Source organism: Ceratotherium simum, chromosome 38 (assembly GCF_057802395.1).
Source record: "Ceratotherium simum simum isolate JZ-2026a chromosome 38, ASM5780239v1, whole genome shotgun sequence".
NCBI classification, from domain to species: domain Eukaryota; kingdom Metazoa; phylum Chordata; class Mammalia; order Perissodactyla; family Rhinocerotidae; genus Ceratotherium; species Ceratotherium simum.
In genome coordinates, this window is record NC_141937.1 from 14366935 (window position 1) to 14386660 (window position 19726).

Below are 19726 nucleotides of genomic sequence, written 5' to 3' on the forward strand. Positions count from 1 at the left end.
CCAAGGCTCCCGCGAAGCCCTGCACCCGCGTCGCCCGCGCCGGGAGCTCCGGCCGAGACCCTCCGCAGCGGGGACGCCGAGCCGCGGCCAGCGCGCGGGGGCCGGGCGGCCCGGGCCGGGCGGGGCGGTGACTCACGCGGCCGCGCGCCCGGGGAAGAAGCGGCACCTCCGGCCGCGCCGGGCGAGGGGCTGCGCCCGCCCGCGGGGCGCATGCGCGCTGCCGAGCGGCTCCAGCTCCCTCCCCGCCCACCCCTCCCTCCGCCCCCTCTCCCCTCCCCTCCATCCTCGCCTCTCTCCCTCTCTCCTCGCCCGCTGGGTGCTGAAGTTGGGCGGATGGCAGCAAACCGGCTCCGCTAGAGGACCGAGCAGCCCAGCCTCGCGCCCCCGGACCCATCGGTGCGCTGCCCACACCTCCAGGCGGCTGGGTAAGATGCTGGCTCCGAACCCGAGCGGGGCTAAGTAAATGACATCAAAATGTCTGCTTTGCACCGAGGGATGAATTTTTTAAAGGTGGTGGTTGGGGGGGGGGAGGTGAAGGAAAGAGGGGGCGGAGAGTGCAACTGCCGGTGCCCTGACGGGGGAGGCTGCGGGCGCGGGGGGCTCGGCGCTGCTGCCGCGCCGCGGGTGGGAGCGGGGGCCGCGCCGCGGGTTTGGGAAGTTGCGTCCGGCGTTGCTGCCTCGGCGCGGTCCGCTCGCCGCCCTCCGGCTGCGGCCGACGGGCCGGGCGAGTGTCCTGCCCGCCCGGGGAGCCCTCGGTCGGGTCCCCCGCGGAGAGCTGGGCGCCTTCGGGGAACCGGCAGAGGGCCCAGGGCGGCGGAGACCCCGCGGGGGCGCCAGGTCCTGCGGGATTTTTGTGGTGGTTTGTTGGAAAACCGAATGTGAAATGGACAGTGTCCAATCGACCGATCACCTCGGCGTGGTATTTTTTCTTTCTTTACCTTTGGGGAAAACGCACTATTCAGGTGGGGAAGGTGTAAGCCAAAGGGATTGCAGAAATGCATACCTTGAGCATCGGTAAAATGTCTGAGGTGTGTGTGTGTGTGTAGGGGGTGGGGGTCTCTTTTGTTCTTTGCCCTCTCCTTAGTCGAAGGAAAGGGAGTTCTTGTGTGCTTGGCTTGGGGTAGATTTCACAGCCACCGAGGGGGCGAGGAGGAGCAACGCCCACCAATTCCCTAGCCGCTGCCCAGGTGGGTGTATCCGAGACTCCCCTGCTGTGGGTGATGATTCTTTTTATTATCGATAGAATCACAGTTTAATAGCCTCCCTCCTCCTCTCCTCTTCATGTGCTGCGGCAGAGCCTGGGTGCAGACGCTCGGCCGTTTCCTCTTCTCCCTACCTTCCTGTCTCGGTGAAAAATGTCGGAGGACTTGAGGATGGCGGAGGGACAGAGCTGGCCTCGGAAGCCGCGGATGGGGAGATGCTCCTCGCGAGCTGGAGGCTGCTGGCGGTGCGTCCCGGGCAGCCCGCGCCAGCCTCGGGAGTCGCTGGGCTCCCGGGGACAGAGCAGGGGTCCCCTGGCCAAAAGGATGCGCGCCGTGCGGGACCCGCCCTGCGCCCTCCGCCTCCATCCAGAGCCCAGGACACCGGCTCACCTGGGACAATCTCAGTCGCTCTGGCAAGACTGACCCTGGCTCCTGGCATAGTTTTCCTAACCTCTCTGACCCTTTGATAAATGCTTCCTTCTTTAAGCGAGTCACTGGAAGGTTTGTCTAGAGAACTTTGCAATCTTCCCATAGTTTCTTTTTCTTTTTTCAGTTGTTTTACAGCGAGATTACTTCCATCATGAGATGGCTATCACAAATAATAGAGAGAAACCTTAGAGTTTGGTTCCCGTTTATAATAAGCATTTATAAGACTGGATATCTATCATCTGCATTTCCGGATTTCATACATACTGTTTTTCCGGGTGATGAACCCTTCTGAAAATCATTTAATTGGAGAAAGGAGAAACAGTTTTTACCCTTGTAATGGAAAATAATGTTTTTCTCCTGGTTTCATAGCTGCTAGACACTATGTGTATTAAATAATTTTGAAAACTGTGACACACTTTAAGTCAATTGTATTTGTTTCTAAAGTCTTTTGTAGTAATAGCAGGTATCAGTGAAATATACATTATAGCACTAATATCTAATGAAAAGGTGATTCGGACTCATTAATTCAAATGAATGAGCATTTTGATCACCTCCAGTTAAGTCACTATTATTAAGCTGCTTCTTCTGTTAGCATGAACTAAAACAGTAATTAACACACTCATGGGAGAGTAGATTTATTCACTATTTTAAAAATCTTAAAAACTATATTTAGAGAAACCATGGGAAAGTAGTTTATTAACAGTTTTTGGAGATGAGAAAACAAGTGTTTATTATTACAAACGGATTGGATGGTATCACATTAAATAAGATGAATCTCCATGACAGTGACATCTGATCTCAGAGCCCTGGGCACTCATCCTTTGTCCTGAATTTATAGTCTGAGAGGTTAAGAAAACCACCTAATTTACAGAGCAAATAACATAAGGTGTCTGTTGTGCCGATTTCTACCCTTTTTTCTCTGGTTCCTCAATTACTCCTTGGTGTTTAATTCCCATAGAAGGGAATTAACAAGGAGTTACTTTGCTGTCCAATTCTAAGGAATCCAGCTTTTCCTTCTCAAATAGATATCTCTTTGCTTTTAGGGATCTTCCTACAGGGTCCTAATTTATTTGAACTCATCATGTTGAAAGTCTAAGTCATTATCATTCCTATGGACTTCTTACACTTTTGCATAATAATAATAATAATAATAATAAAACATTTCTTAATATTTCCTACTACGAGGGCCAGGGGCTTTGTAGAAAAGGAGAAATATACACATTCTTACCCATTTGACCTTATAATAACAGCCAAATCTAAATCTAAATTGATAAAAATTCTGGTTGACTCATAGACTAAAAAGTAAGAAAGCATTTACCTGTGTTCTAGAGATAATGGCCTTCATATTAAAAGTCCGTTTGCTGAAAGACATGGGCTTTTCTGAAAAATGAAAGATGGGCATGAACGATGAGATGTGGAACCAAGAGGGATAGGAATCCATCCAATTGCATTTCTGCTGAGATTCCTTTTTCTGAATGTCCAACTCTGCTTACTTAACAATGAAGATACAGCACTGCGTAGAGGGCAAATGCAAGGACCACTGTACACTCAGTGGATGACAGTAACGCTGTGTGATGTTAAAAAGCATTTTATTTCATCTGATTACTACAGTTAGCGTATAAGCATAAATGCATTGTAGAGGCTTAAAATTGCATGACATTTCCAGGAAGGTGTTCTGGATCCTCAAAAATATTGTAAGTTTTTATGGAAAGCTTAAAAAAATAAAACAATCCTTAAATGTAGGTAGCCAGGACTCAATGTAGATTGATGGATACTCTCACCTTCCCTATCTCGTCCCGTCTTCCCTTATCCCCTAAAGACTTTCCGAATATCCAAAGAAAGTCATTTAGACTGTTATTCCTGCTATTGTGCAAACGCCTAGCACAATATCTGGCAAAAGGCGGATGTTAAATAAGTATTTCTTGAATGAAAAAATATTGCAGAGTTGACGGGACTCACAAACGTCTTCCGAGATTTGGGATTACATTTTTAAAAGAGCGCTCATGCTCATTACAATACACTCGTCTAAGATCTAAAGATCACATTCATGGTCCTGCGTCTTTGAAGGAAGCAATTTTTAGAACTGTCACTTTGTGAATATGCATGTTTTTACTATAACATTTATATTATGATTTGTTTCCAGATTATAAAAGCAATATATGCTTATTTTTAGGTCCCCTAGAATGCAGGAAAAATGGATAAAACAGAACATTTAGATTACCTGTGGGCCCTCATGGACATGATGAACATGAGCTTTGGGGGCAGCCGATGTTAACTTGTGTCTTGGCTCCTTCATTTAATAGCTTTGTCACCATGGTCAAGTTAGTTACCTGCTCTGAGCCTCAGTTTCCTCTGGTATACAACAGGGATAAAGACCCACCTTCTAAGATATTTGCAAGCATAAATATAATTCACTGTATATAAAGTGCTGAACACGTGCCTAGCATATACTGAGTACTCATAATTATCCCAATGCCTAAAGAACCGCTATTGAAAATACTGGTCAGTTTCCCACCAGTTCATTTCCTATGCATAAATGGACCATTTTTTAAAGAATTTTTAAATGGACCAATTTAAAGTAGTAGAACTTCATACTTGCTTTTTTAAAAATTAACATTACTTTGTTGATGTTTCCCAAGAAATTAAAATTGGTATTTTTTAATACAATTTAGTGACTGCAAAAGAATTCATCTTATGGATGTCTTCATTTATTTAGCCATTTTTTTATTTTGGGATTTTTATGTTATTTCCAATATTTTACTGTTTTAACCGATGTACATCCTTATGCCTAGGTTTTGTCTGCATATCTGAATGGCATTTTTTCCTTTAGGCTTGAGGCTTAGAACATTTACTTCTCACCAACATAATATCATCTTTTGAAAAATCTTTGCTAACTTGGTAGCTGAAAATGATGTTTTTGAAACTTTTATTTCTTTGGCTACTAATAATGCTGATTACTTTTTTAATATGATTATAAGCAAATTTATTTTTTTGTCTTTGAGGATGGCTTGTTCAAGTCTTTTGCCCATTTTTCCATTGATATTCTAGTACATTTTTCTTATTTATTTGAATGCTAATGTTAATTTTTAAAAAACAGGCAAAAGCAAACAAAGAAAGGAAATACCTAGTGACAAAGAGGACGTGGCAAAGACCACGGAGATCATTGTGGCTGAACTGGACTCCAGCTCAGCTGGAGCGGAGCAAACATCGCCAAAGGCTGGAGATGGATAAGCCACAGGATTAGGGCTGCCACGGTGTCTGTAACATACTGCCACCTGCCACCAGGTCTGGACTTTCCAAAGTTCACGGTTCCTTTTAGAAGCCCAGAATCACTTAATAGTTGGGATCTGTTCTTTTTCTCTTTGGCCACTGTGCACACACACTCACATCTTACATGTACATGAGGAGTTCCCAGATATTCACAGATTGTTTCTGCCAGTTGCCGATGTTGTAGGAGAAAACTTTCGAGTTTTCCTGAGATAAATGAGATTGAAAGGAAAGATGGGAGTAGATGGAGGTCCTACAAGGCATTCATTGAAATTTCTCATCAGAATGAAGTCAAATAAATTTCATTATAAATCCATGTCAGATTAGAATCATATCTTATCCCAAATTTTAAGCTGTAGGTGAAATTTAAATATTTAAAAGGTGAGAATCTAATCTGGTACCTTAATGAGTTCTGTATCTGTAGTGTTTCACATGATTCAGTGCTCTTGTAAGCACCTGATTTTGACTTTTTAAATTCTGTGTGACAAATTCTATTTGACAAATGTGGTTTCCAAAGCTCAAATATTTAGCTTGGAAAATCTTTAAAGTTTTTAGATATTAAACTACCTAAAAAGTGTAAAATTTATAATTATTTTTGGTTCCAGTTTATCAAATATAGTAAAACTTCAGTAATTCAGAATAATGAACTTGGAATTTATAATGAATGCGGGGCCCGTATAGGAGAAACAATGAGCTGTGGTGGAATATAAAATCTCATTTCAAACAGAACTGGATTTGAATTCTTGCTCTACTATTTACTAGATGTGCGGGTGTTTTCATTAAATTATATAAATGCTTCATACTTGAAATTCTAGCCTGAATAATAAACATCTAAAATCTCTCTAAATTTCTTAAACTTTGTATTTGAGATTTTTTTAAATCTCTGTGTCAATAAATATAATTTTATTATAGACAATGAATGTAGTTCACAAAGCAAATATTTACTTCCTTATGTTAGGTCATAGGCTTTTCACAGTACTGCTGATTGGCTGTTGAAATACAAAGGTTATAATTCAAGAGCCATGGCATTACAATAAAACAGACACAACCCAAGGGAAATTACAACGTAAATGAAATGAGCAGGTAAGCATTTATTTCATTTCTTCAATTATCTCGGTTCTTCCCAATGGCATAGTGAGTTAAATCCAGTGAAAACTCTTTTGTGAAAGGTGGTAACACTTTCTCTATTTATTTCTAGTCTTAATGAAACGTAGGGGCTTGTTTGGTGTATTATGAAAGGCTATCTAATCTAGAGATTTTATGAGTCAATTTTGGTCCTAGGAAGACCGACCCATGTCTCTACCCTGTTTCTGTCAATATTTCCACTTTTTCAGGCTTCGATTAATCAAAATCAACAACTATTTGAAAGTCTGCTGTATGAAAAGTGGCAATCTATATGATTTAATTTAGAGGATGTGACAATGCATATGGAAAATTGCTCTTGGAAGAAAGAGACTTTAAAAGCAGAGAATTAATTCTTTAGAAAGAGCCCAGTTTTGGGATTCAGATAAGCAGAGATTTGGCCTTAAACTTGTTGAGCCTTGGTATCATTATCTGTGAAGTTGAAGACTGACTATACATACCTCAAAAATGTTGAAGGATTAAATGAAATTTTGTCCATAAAAATGCTTCATATATTGGCAATCACTATGCAAGTGTTAGATACTCTACTAGAGATAAATAATTAAAATAAATCCAAGAACCATTGTGCAGATGATAAGTGCTTGAAGAGATTTTCATTTCTTGCCAGTAGTTGTCTTAACGAATGGGTCCTCATTAATGTGGAAGTGGCTCTCCATGTGTTTCCCCACCAGCATCTTCAACCAACCAGTTAAATGAACATTCATTCATTCATAAACATTGTTGAGCACCTACTATGTGCCAGGCTCTGTGATATGATTTCCGGATGCAAAAATTAATTAAACATGGCCCTTTTCCACAAGTATAAGCTTCTTCAACTTATTATTTATTTTGCTTTTATCTGGTGAGCACTGGTCATTCTAAGTTTAGAAGTCATAACTAAATACAACGTGGAAGGAACGAGCAGGGTTCTCCTTAGGATTTAGTAATTTTAGGCTAATTGACCTCAAAGCACAGTAGAGGTCTCTACCCCTTATGAAAGCTGCTTAGCAGAGACTCAGATAAAGGGAAGGAAAGCAGGAAGTGGGTCTCTGGTAGATGATTTAACAACCACCACCATGTCTGAAAAACAAAAGACAACAAAAGAGGCTTAACCCTCTTTGTGAACCCACTCCAACTCCCAACTCTCCCTCATTAAAATAAAGAAAGTGTCAACATACACGTGCACTGGGCCTTTTTTCCCCTCACTTAAAGGCTCATCATAATATAATTCAAGGTATATTAAAATGTTGGGGTGAGCAAAGGGAGACAGAGAGAGTGATACCCCCACCCTTCCTTAGCATCCACATTTCCCATGCAATGAAAATAGTATAGAGGGCCCAGCCCCGTGGCCGAGTAGTTAAAGTTCTACGCACTCTGCTTCTGGGCTTGGGTTCGTGGGTTTGTATCCCGGGAGCGGACCTACTCCACTCACCAGCCATGCTGTGGCAGTGTCCCACCTACAAAGTAGGGGGAAATTGGCATAGATGTTAGCTCAGTGCTAATCTTCCTCAAGCTAAAAAAGAGGAGGATTGGCAAGGGATGTTAGCTCAGGGTGAATCTTCCTCAGCAAAAAAAAATAGTATAGATTTTTCTCCTGATATTATTGCAATTCCTTCTTTGATAATAATCTTTTTGTAATATAGTAAATTGACCAGAAATCCGGAATACTCTTTTCAGATAAAAAAAAAAATTACATTTGATTTTGGAGAAAGAAAACCATCTTCAACACCCACTTGTTGAAGTCAGTAGGGTGATCTCTAAGTCTAGCAACTAGATTTATCCTGATCTAGGAAGATTTGATATCATTTATAAAATCAAGATAAAGACTTCAAGTGCTGTCTAGCAAAATATTGTGAATAGACAGTTAACTTGCCTAAATACGGTAATGAAAGGCATTGACATTATGAATGAATTAACTTGAATGAAGCTAAACCCTCCTTGCAGCCACTATATTTAACTTGCTTGTCATTAAACCTTTAACTGGGCTGTTAATAAGTAACCATATGTGCTAATTTAAGGTTTGACCCTATTTCTTTCTCAATTTATTTCTTCTCAGCACTACCATACAGCATTTTACCTGTGACCTGTGAGTTTAGTATGATCAAGGCTCACTGGATAAAAGCAAAGGAAAAAAGAATATCTTTTATGAGGGCACTAATGCATAGACATGCTATAAAGCAATACAATGACCTATATAGTTTACAAACTGTCATGACTAACTGGATGTTGTATTTTGATTTGGAGTATTAAATACTCTAATGTAAATTGGAGTATTAAATATTCCATTGTGAACTAGAGTATTAATTTTTCCCTACCTACTGTTTGCATGAAGCTTAACATTTGACTTTACCATTTCTCTCTTTTTATTATTACTATCAGTGGTATTAGTAGTATAAGTATTATTTCTAAGTAGATAACTTGGAGAGGAAGGAGTATCAATTCTTTTTGTACGTCTAACTCGGAACAGAAAAATAGGTGTTTATGTTATTTTACATAATTTTTAGGATAGTTACATAATTTTTTGCCTGAAATTTAAAACATATCAAGAACTCATATGTTAAATCTGTCAGGAAAAAAAAAATCCTTGCTGCTTTATTCTCTTCTGGTAGTCAGGGATAAACTGGCCTGATTGTCATATCTCTGTTAATTTATGAGTAAATCATGTTGGCAATTTTGATTCAAGCTACTAGAGCCCATGTTTTCCTCATCTGCTCGTGTCCAGTAATATGAATTTTTGCTGTTGAAGGAACAGTTTAGACTAAATTACCTTTAGTAAATCCAGTGTCTGATGACCCAACTATATTTATATAAATGATGGATTTAGTTGAGGGATGTATTTATATATCATTTTTAATGTTGAAAACCAAGAGATAGAGAAATCCTCGTACACTGGAATTGTCTCCAAAGTTTAATATTTTGAAAAGATGATTTTATGTGTCAGTGTCTGAGTGTGTGTGTGTTTCCCCTTTTTGCTGCTGAGCTGATATGAAACAACTGACCAGATGCCTGTGTAACCATAGCCAAGTGTTTGGGAGGAAAAGACACATACTCTAGAATACAGAGGGAGGTACCAAGGCGATAAAAAGAAAAGTCAAGTAAAAAGCAGGAAGGCTGGGCTCAGAAAACAAGACTATTAGCTAAAAACACATTATATCTTAAAGTATAATATCATTCAATACATTATTACATAACTCTGCTGTATTATGTAACCACTTCCAGTTTCGTGAATTCACGTGACCTAATCTTAAGAAGGTAATTTTTTTTCCATTAATTCAATAATTTCATTGACCGAACATCTGAGTAATGCAAGTGGTGTTTCGTGAGGTAGAATTTCATTAAATAAATGTTAATTCCAGGAAGGAAAAAATGTGAAGCACTTTTCTTGACCTGACATAGGTTATGTAGAATAGTTAAAAATTCTTGTGGGTGATACCAGAATTCAATCACATTGACAAAAATTTCTGCTTCAAATTTTTCTTTTTCAATGTAACGACTCCTAAGTCCATCCTGTATAAAATCAATTTTATTTTTGTGATGTAAAGAGACCGTTACATTTTGCTTTAAAATACCAGCAATGAATAAATGCCCATGCTAAGCTTTGTTTTACTGAGCAATGGGGCAGTGCAAAGACTTAATGTCTAAATTATTTATTAAGACTTTGGGGGAGTGACAAGTGCACTTGGAGCAGCTTGTCTGCCATTGTCATTGAAATTATTTTTAAGGGAATGCGGATTTATGGCTTAGTAGGAGCACCGAAAGTAGTTACTCAGTGAAGCTGTTGATTACAACCCAAATGAATGTTGGCACTTACTGTGCTAGCCTCTGACCACTGGCCCTGGGAGACTCCCAGTCTGGTTAGATCTCAGAGAAGAAGGAGGTTGTGTGCTTGAGAGTAGAGCTCACAATCTAAAAACTTCAATTAAGGGAGGCAGAAATAATGGAAAGATAGAATGGTCTTTTGGTGCATCTGTGAATATGGCCTCTGTGGGTCTGAGTTTCCAAGTGTTTGCATTAGATTTCCAACTTTTCTTCGGGTTCAGCTAGTCATCAATTTCACCTTTTTTGTTTCCTGCCTCCTTGTTCATAATTAGTGCAACTAATTGGAGCCCTACTCTGTAACTGGGAATAATAAAATTAAATAAGCGATAGCCAAGGCTTAAGGAGCTTAAAGACTAATTGAAGACAGAAAATATGTATGTAAGTTGCTGTTACTGTTATATTCGAGGAGAGAAATAAAATGCTGGGAGAAATCAGGAACCTTAGATTAATTTTAGATGGCCAGACCAGGATCTGGCAAAAGTTTCACAGAGATTGTGACATTTTCTCAAATTATTGAAAGATAGAATTTTGACAGGCAAAGAAAGCCCTTCCAGGCTCAAAGACAACATAAATTTTATAAAGGTGCAGAACTAGGAAAATTTGAAATATACTTTGTGGCACAGTTTTCCGGAACTATATGGTACGGGCAGGAAATCACAGGATGATAAGGCCAGAAAGGAGACAGATACTGGAGGGTGTTAATAGCAAGTTGAAAAGCTAGAATTGTCCTTGATAGGCGCAGAGCACCGAGGGCCGCTTGGTCAGGTCTGTGCAGTGAAGAGAAGGGGGGAGGCAGGAGCAGGATTTCAGCTGTCCGGCTGAGAGAACACGCAACCTGAGCTGGGAAAGGGCAAAGGGCCCAACCTAACGCAGTGCAAAGATGACGTTATGAAAATGTGTTTGATTCAGAGCCTTCATGACTTGGTCGCCAATGAAATTTAGAAGATGTAGAAGGAGACTGAAAGCCCACATGGAGGATTTCAGCTTGTGTGTCTGGGTAATACAGATGCTGTTAAGACCTGGGGAAGCCAAACTGATGGAGAGGTTAGGGAGGAAGTAAGCTGAGTGCAGTTTGGGAAATAGTTTGACATATCCATCAGATGTCTAGCAGGCTGCTGATGAAAAGCCTAGTTGATTCAGCAACAGGAATGATCTTAGGCTGTGTCAATAGAGGTATATAATATCTAGAATGAAGTTGATGACAGTTCTGTTCTGTTCTACACATTCAAACCACAACTGGAATGTTATTTTGAATTTCTTTCCTTCTGGACACCACGGTTAGAGGTTTGCAATACAGATGGTGAAATTAACAAAAACCAGTAATTCATGTGAGAAGTGATTGGAGGAAGTTGTACTTTCTTATCCTGGAGTAGAGTGGTTCCCATAGAGAATAGGCATGCTTCACCATTTGGAGAAGAGCCATGTGAAATAATTAGACTAATTTTAAGTTGCCCCAGTGATATAAGGGGAATAATAAAACCACATGGCAGAGTCATAAGGAGATAATAGTCACAATGCCCCTGACATACATTTGGCATTTGGTGTGTCTCACTCTTATTGTTACTCTTTAGAATAGCATTAGAACCAGTGGGCACACATCCTAGAGATAGATTTTGCCATCCAATTGGAAATAAGTTTTTAACAGTCAAACCCGGCTAGTTAGATGGGCTGCCCTGAAAGGTGGTAAGTTTGCTGTCAGTTGGTTGGTGGACAAATCCTTGGCAGAGGTGTTACGGAGGAAATTCAAGGATTGGGAGTGTAAAAGATCTTCATTCTAACTCTGAAGATCAAATGGTTGCAGGGAATTTGGAATGCGAACTCAGGAGAGAGGCTGGGGCTAGAAATAAAATTTGAAAATCTTCTATTTAGAGGTGACAGTAGTAGATGGTTGCCAAAGGAAAACGTGTAGAGAGTGGTGTGAGCTTAGAATAGAATCCTGGAGTATATCTGCATTGAATGGGCATGTGGGAAGAGAAGGAGACTAAAATACATACATACATTCATACATAAGATGGTCAGAATGAAAAGAAAAAGTGCTAAAAAGAAAATGAAGGCACTGTAGTATGCCATGAAACCAAGCAAGTGGAGCTGTTTTTAACCAATTTTGTTCATATTTATAGTAATCTTTGCAAAAGATTGGAAACGGGAGACAGATTTAAAAAGAGCAGCTGAGTTCTGTCATGTGGCGGAGAGGGTAAGATCTGGAACAAGGCAACATGTTAGATTTTGCAATGAGGAAGTTACTTGTGATGGTCTAGAAAACACTTGTGATTAATGATTTATACATCATCTATTTCCAAAAGGTTTGAGGCAGCTTAAATAATAGCAGTTTCACACAGGGCAATGAAAATGAAACTAAAGATAAGATGCCACGGCGAGAAATAAATGAGGGGAGGGGGTGAATGTGCCACAGAGCATGGATAGGATTGTTGTTGTAACAGGAGCCCTACATTTCAGCTCTGAGGTTCCAGCAGCCAAAATAAAAGGCTTACAGGACAGGTTACCTATAACTCATTGGTTAGCGAAAGAAAACAGTTTTCCGGAATTTTTATTCCTTGCACTAAATTCTATGAAGAGTCTATCCCATGGATTCTTAGATAAGCAACAGTGACATATTAGACAACGGGGTCAACAAGAGTTCTGCTGAAGATGCAGGCTTGCTTTGAATGGCTGTTTCTTTTTTAAGCCCTTGCAGATCAAGTATGTAGTATTAAGATGACATCTGTAAAAGCCAGTAAGGCAGTGATAATTTCAGTTGGTCATCTGAACACTCCTGAGTCTGAAAAATCAGCATACAGGACAGCATGAGAGAGGAGGACATCGTAGACAGGAGACACCAGGGTTGTTCCAAGAACGTGGGGGAGAGAGGGCACCAGATGCCTTGCAACCTCAGGTCCTTTGCACTTGCCACTCTCTCTGCCTAAAAAACTCTCCCCTGATCTTTCTCATGTTTCAAGTTCCTGTTCAAATGTCACCTCTTCAGAGAGACCTTTTCTGGACTCTCTGCCTAATGTTGTCCCTTCTTCATCCCTCCCCTCATCTGTCACTCTCTAACAGTGATCTATTTTATTTAATTCATAGAATTTACTGCTCTGTTAAATTATTGTATTTATAATCAGTCTCCCTCCTCCCACAAGGTAGAATGTAAACTAGTTCACTGGACAATGCCGGGAACAGAGTAGGCTCACTATGTTGAAGGAATGAATGTTTTGTGAATGGGGAAGAACTCAGCTCAGTACTGATGTGATAACCAAATGGATGGTAGTGCTGCGAAGAGGATGGTGATTATGGTAATGACAAATTTTGTACTGGGAATTTTAAGAACACTGAGGTTTGGAAGAAGAGCACAGATTCTCTGTACATTTTCCTTTCCACTCACGAAGAGCCAGGGTACTAATATGAATGGTAAGTTCATGACTGTTCATTGATCAGGTTTCTATGGGGTGAGGCCTAAGTGGGAAGAGTACAAAGGGCCCTACATTGTGGCGAATTCCCTTTTCTCTCCCTTTGGATAAGGTTGTTTAATGTTACCCACTTAAATTTTGGAGAATATCTTTCAAAAATATCTTAGGCTTTTTTAGCATAATTAGTGTTGCAGGACTCTTTCTAAGGGTGATTAGCTCTTAGGTACAATTCCTTTTCTGATCCCTCCTAGCAGCTAACAGTAAAACCCCTATTGTGTTAAAATGTGTGTGCGAGAGTGCGTGTGCGTGCACGTGTGTGAGTGTGCATGTGCACTAGTGTGTCTGTGTGTGTTCGTGTGTGTGTGTGTTGGCGGTAAGTAATGCATCGGAATTGCCTAAAACATAAATCAAGTCGCTGACATACTAACAGAAAAGCGTTAAATGCCAGTTGAGAGAAAACCCTTAGTATTAGAGAGGAAGCTGGAACCAGCTGATGTGAGGCTGGAGTCAGCACAGGAGGTGAGTCAGAGAACACTCTGAATGTAGGCTAGTGGTTGGAAAGAAATACGGAGAGGAGAGGAGGAAACAGAAGAGAGGTGGCAGCAGCCTCAGACGAGTAGCAGAACCAAGGAAACCTTCTTTTAAACATTTCTTTTAGGTTTAGAGAGGACTTAAGTTTGTGGACAACGAGAAGCCAAATTATCAGTGGAGAAGTTTCAGGGAAAATGCCATGGAACTTTCTGGAGCACCAATTTTATTCATGCTTGAGAAATTTAAAATGTTTCTCTGTCAAAATAAAAACAAATATTAGGGAATGGCGTATGATATTTATTATTTACTTATTCATTCATTCATTTAAGGTTAAACCTGGTGCCTGGAAGAAATTTAGATTATTTAGGCCCTGCTTTGGGGTTTGCCTCCATAGTCTAGGGGGAAGTTAGCAGTTCAGAGATAGTGGAATTTCCCCAAGGCTATGGACAGGCGAGGGATTTTAGAATCACGGAGCATAATAAGCTCAAAAGGCACCTTGAAACTGAGTCCGAAAAAATAATGGGTTCCGTTTCCCTCATATCTTCATCACTAATATTTTAGCTCATAACCAGGAGAAAGATGTCATGGGATAAATATTACAAATTGGTTTTTCTCTAATGGCTTTACTGGAAGCATCCAAAATAAGAAAAAGTGTTTTCAGCTTAGCGGAAGATAGGATAAAAAATACTCAGTCTAGTTTTCCTTGTATGCCAAAAGAGGAGTTTTGATCCTAATATTCACTGTATTGCTTACTCAATTGACTAAATGTTTGGCTGTTGAAACAAACAAGTATATAAAGACTTTCCTAATTATAATTTGTTAAATTGTTCCACAAGGGGACGTCCGATCTTAGAAGTGTTGCCTTTCTCTGATGAGAAAAAGTAAATTACCATGTTTTTGATCAGGTAAGAAAGCAAGCTTAAAAAATGAAAATGAACATTACAAGGAAAAATAATCACCTCACAAACTCACTGGGAAAGCAGTCTTTTAAGTGCAATATGAAATAAGGTAGATTTTTATGTAAGTTCATTCTCTTATTTGCAAGCAGAACAGTGCACTGTCATTCAAAAGTAGGGCGATAAACAGGAAATTGAAGTTCAGAGAATAAAAATGAAAGGAAGAAATCAGTGTTTAACTGCAGATCTTTCAAACCACAAAGCAGAAGCTAAATTCATAATCTGTAGTGTTGTGTTGTTGTTTGTTTCTAATGTTCCCTTGCATTTGGCTTTTATAGGAATAATCTGGGAATGAAGAATAAGTGATTTGGGAAAAAAGTTGTAAGTAAGGGGGATTCATGCTAAATGACTGAGAGACAGTATTTTTGTGTATGGTTCATCCAGTGAAGTTTCTCTTTTAACAAATACTTATTGAGCTCCTACTATGCTTCTATGAGACATGTAGTTGTTTGATCTTTGATTTTTTTAATTGGCTCACAGATGGAATCCTTTGTAGAGCAGGTCTATCAAATATATATATACACTTGCACCTTCCCTTCCTACATTAGGTGCAAATAAATGAGGCTAAGTGAGGGTATACCAAAGGCATGGTGACAGATCAGATTGGAAAGTAATGGGAATTTTCTATATCTTAATTTCTTTAAAAATTGACAGGACTTGGGGCCAGCCCCGTGGCCTAGTGGTTAAAGTTCCGCGTGCTCCTCTTTGGCAGCCTGGGTTCGTGGGTTCGTATCCCAGGTGCACACCTACACCACTTGTCAGCCGTGCTGTGGCGGCACCCCACATATACAACAGAGGAAGATTGGCACAGATGTTAGCTCAGGGCGAATCTTCCTCAGCAAAAAAAAAAATTGACATGATTTAATATCAGCCTATTTCAAACCAATATATTGCATTACTGCAAATGTATTCATTGCAGTTCAGAATGTATTGGAATGAGAGGTTAGAGGAAGGAGAGATTCCATTCTCCTGCCTTCTCTCATTCAAGGAAATAGATGGCTGATGGCATCCAAAGTTCTGGGCACAAGGGGGAGAAGTGAGCTCATTTTTCTTAGGCTGGAAATCTGACTTCCCTCCAGGAATTTCCCAGGAATAAGCTGCCTGTTTTATCTTCCTCCCTTAGCTGTTTCTTGCATTCGCCTGCCAAACTTGCTTCCTAGTGTTCTAGGCTCTGAGGTACATTTCAGAGAATTCAGAGCATAATTAAGTGAAGTAGAAGAATTCTGAGGTACATCAGAAAATTTAGATCATATTTAACAGAGGTGGAAAACCAAAAGGAATGTATTCCTGAAATGCATCTTAAGGCAACAAGATAGGAATGTAGTTTTATTGTGTCTAAGCTCTTGGCAAAATTATGTATGGAAGCTGTATAATATGCAAAGCCAGAATGGGAGTGAAATGAATAACGCTGTAAAAGAGAAGAGGCAGAGGCAGCTTAAAATTACAAGGAGCAATGTGGTTCTTTTTTTTTTTTTTTCCGACAGGTGTTTAGCAGATTGCCCTATAACTGACATGTACTCAAAGTTTCCAATTATATTATAGAAGAAGCAGTATTTCCTGAAAGAACACATTTAAAGCAGTCTGCTCTCTCCTTTCACCTATGATTTGCCTTGGTTCATAATGACATGTACAGAATCACAGGATGGCTTTGTTTTCAAAGATGGCACTGAAGCAAGAAATGATGCATTATCAGGAGCTGTTAGGGATTTGATTGTTGCCAAGGGGAAATGAAGGAAAGAAATCTGAATGTATTCCAGGAAAATAAGTAACTGTGGCTAATGCTCTGGCTGGTATTTTATTTGTTTTGCAATGATGGACTTGAGAACATATTACACACACTCAGCCACCACTTGGAATAATTTAAGGCTAAACAGAGCAAGTGATATTTTTATAGCTGAGATTTTTAAATATTAATTTTTGGAGTTATGTGTTATTTGGATGGAATTAAAATTTGATTATCATAGTGCTTGTTATGATAGAAAATACAGTATAGACTTTAAGAAGTTTCTTTTGTACTTCTAATTGTTTTATACAAACAGTACGAAAAATTCATTAGAAAATTATTTGCTTTAATTTCAAAGAACGATTAAAGGCTTCATGGCAAAATGAAATCAGTTTTAAAAAAGTGTTAAACTTTTTTCGGGGGGAGGAAGATTAGCCCTGAGCTAACATCCGATGCCAATCCTCCTCTTTTTTAGCTGAGGAAGACTGGCCCTGGGCTAACATCCGTGCCCATCTTCCTCCACTTTATATGGGACGCTGCCACAGCATGGCCTGGCAAGCAGTGCGTCTGTGCGCGCCCGGGATCCGAACCTGCCAACGCGGGCCGCTGAAGCAGAGCACACGAACTTAACCTGCTAGCCACTGAGCCGGCCCCTAAACTTGTTTTCTGACACTTCAAATATAAGTATATTAGGTGTTTGGAGAAAACATGGCGCCAGCGGTCATGAATACTAAACTACTACGATGTCTGTTTAATCTTGAGATGGGATTCGGGAGAACTGAGTTCTAGTTCTAGCTATAAAGCTGTGCAGCGAGCTCATGAGTCCTAGCGTGACAAAGAATTGTAATTTCCGCATGAGATCCCTATCAATATTGTCAGGACGTTATGGTGGCTACCACGGGTCATCTAGAATGGCGGATTAACCGTGGACTGGGATGCCTTACGAATAGTGCATTCTGTCTCCCTGAAAGGGGGATTTCAGATGCAGAGTCTGTATCATTTGAGGATCAACCTCATCACCTCCTTCCTTCCACCACTCTCCTATGTGCCAAGACCAATACGCTTGCCTCCAGAAAATGGTTTCTACTCTGCCACTTCTGTGCCTTTGCTCAGACTGCTTCCTGCCTGGAATGCTGTACATGTTTTCCTTCACTTTCTAAATCCTGAGCATCTTTGAAGGTCGGAGCTCAAGTCCTAAGACTTTCATGAATCCTTGTCTGGCCATCGCATAGCGACCTCTCCCTCCACTGAAACCGCCTGCATCATAACAATGACAGTTGTATTCTTGTCTGCTCCATGGGCAAACCCTTTGCCGGCCCATATTCTTATCAGAGAGTGGCATCTACACCGTCACCCGTGCTGGAACACCAGCAGTCAACCTTGACCCCCACCCCACTCACTCCCTGCTCACGTGTAATCTATCCCTGATCTAGTCTTAGTCACCTCCTGGGTACTTCTTACCTCTAGCTCATTTCTCCATTTCTGCTATCCCAATTCACCACCATCATCTTGCCTGGACTATTGCAACAGCCTCCTTTCCTCTACTTTCACTCAGCTCCACCTGTCCTCCACACTGGTGCCAGAATGACCAAACATGTGACTCCTAAAGCCACCCTACACCCTGAAAGCATGCAGTGTCTCCCCATCACCTGTGGATAAAATCCAAATACTGTGCATGGCTCTCTCCCTGATTCCTCCCTGACTGTCTGCCCCCAGTGGCTGTTACTTCTTAGGCACTTTAGGCCCAGTCACAAGGAATGAATGAATGAATGAATATATCTTTTAAAAATAGGCTATTCAGGGGCCAGCTCCATGGCCTAGTGGTTAAGTTCGGTGTGCTCCACTTCAGTGGCCTGGGTTTGGTTCCTGGGCGCAGACCTACACCATTTGTCAGTGGCCATGCTGTGGCGGTGACCTGCATACAGCACAGAGGAAGATTGGCACAGATGTTAGCTCAGGGAAAATCTTCCTCAGCAAAAAAAAAAAAATAGGCTATACTATCACAAGCCTTCTGTTTTTGCTCATGCTGTTACCTCTAGATGGAATGTTTTACTACCTTGTTCCACTTGGAAAACCTCACCTTACATATTGCTTTCAGTAACTGTCTCTGGCTGCCCTGGCATAATTGTGTGCTGTCTTCTCCACAAGTGAACACTTGGTACAGACTTTTATGGTCACACAGCTAAGTTATAAGCTTATCGAGAGTAGAGACAAAGTCTTTTTTGCGGGGGGCGGGAGAGGAGCTTTTCTTCAACTACCCAGCACAGAAAATAGGTGTAATAAATTATTAGCTGTCCATGAAGCTGTAAGGTTAGTGCTTTCTAGAATAGACTATGCTTTATAATACGATAACAAGGTAGACACAGAGTAACTATTTGTCAGGTAGCCCAAGATTACACTGGACTGTTGAAGTGGGCAAACTTGGAATGCCTAGGACAGATTCATTAAAGTTGACCAGATTTTAAATTCCATGAGGCTACTCTGCCTAAGGCTATCACTTTGCTCTGGGTAAATCCTAGAGTCCTTACCTTGGCCCCCAAGGCCCTATGTGATCTGTCCACAACCCACTCCCCAGCCCCTCACCCCCACATGTCTCTGAACTCATCAACTTCCCCTCCCCCTGCCTTGCTACTCTGCCTCAGCCGTACAGCCTCCTAGCTGTTCATGCAATGGCCCGGGACATCCCCAACTCAGGCCTTTTGTTACTCCTGCCAGGAATGTTCTTCCCACAGGTATCCATGTGATTCACTTCCTATTTCCTTTATCTTTGCTCAAATGTCACCTTTTCAGGGACACCTTCCTTGAGCACTATTTAAAATGGCAAGCTCCCCTCCCTGCTCACCCCTTCCCACCTTGTTTCTCTCTATAGCACTTAAGAAGTTCTGTGTGATTTTTATGTCTTTTATTCACCACTGTATCTCAGGCACTAAAAGGGAGCCTGGCTCAAAGTAGCCATTCAATAAGTATTTGTTGAATAAATCAATGAATCCATCTGACATGTGCAACAGCTCTTCTCATGCATCGAACAAATATATTTCTCTTTGAATAATCTTGATGTCCATGATCTAATTTCAAGCCTGGTAGTTGGTCAATGTCTGACCTTAGTCACACATGTTTTGGATTAAGAGTCATTTATCTTGGGTTTCACTCCTGGCTCTGCCACTTTCTAATTATGTGACCTTGAGCAAGTCATTCCATCTTTCTCGGTCCAGTTTTTCTCATTTGTAAAACAGGGCTATGATACCCAGTGAATTACTAGGAGTAAGACAAATA

At 40.8% G+C, this 19726-nt stretch overlaps 1 protein-coding gene across 2 annotated transcripts in view; it reads left to right on the plus strand.

Moving 5' to 3' along the window:
* Positions 1–310: 310 nt before the first annotated feature.
* Positions 311–19726, plus strand: part of RGS17 (regulator of G protein signaling 17) — a 107169-nt gene continuing 87753 nt past the window's right edge. Inside the window, exon 1 of one of the 2 annotated variants that reach the window (XM_014795490.2) lies at positions 311–425. The gene's annotated coding sequence lies outside the window, so the exon portion shown is untranslated. The remainder of the gene's footprint in view (positions 426–19726) is intronic. The other variant, XM_087425123.1, reaches the window with a different exon arrangement.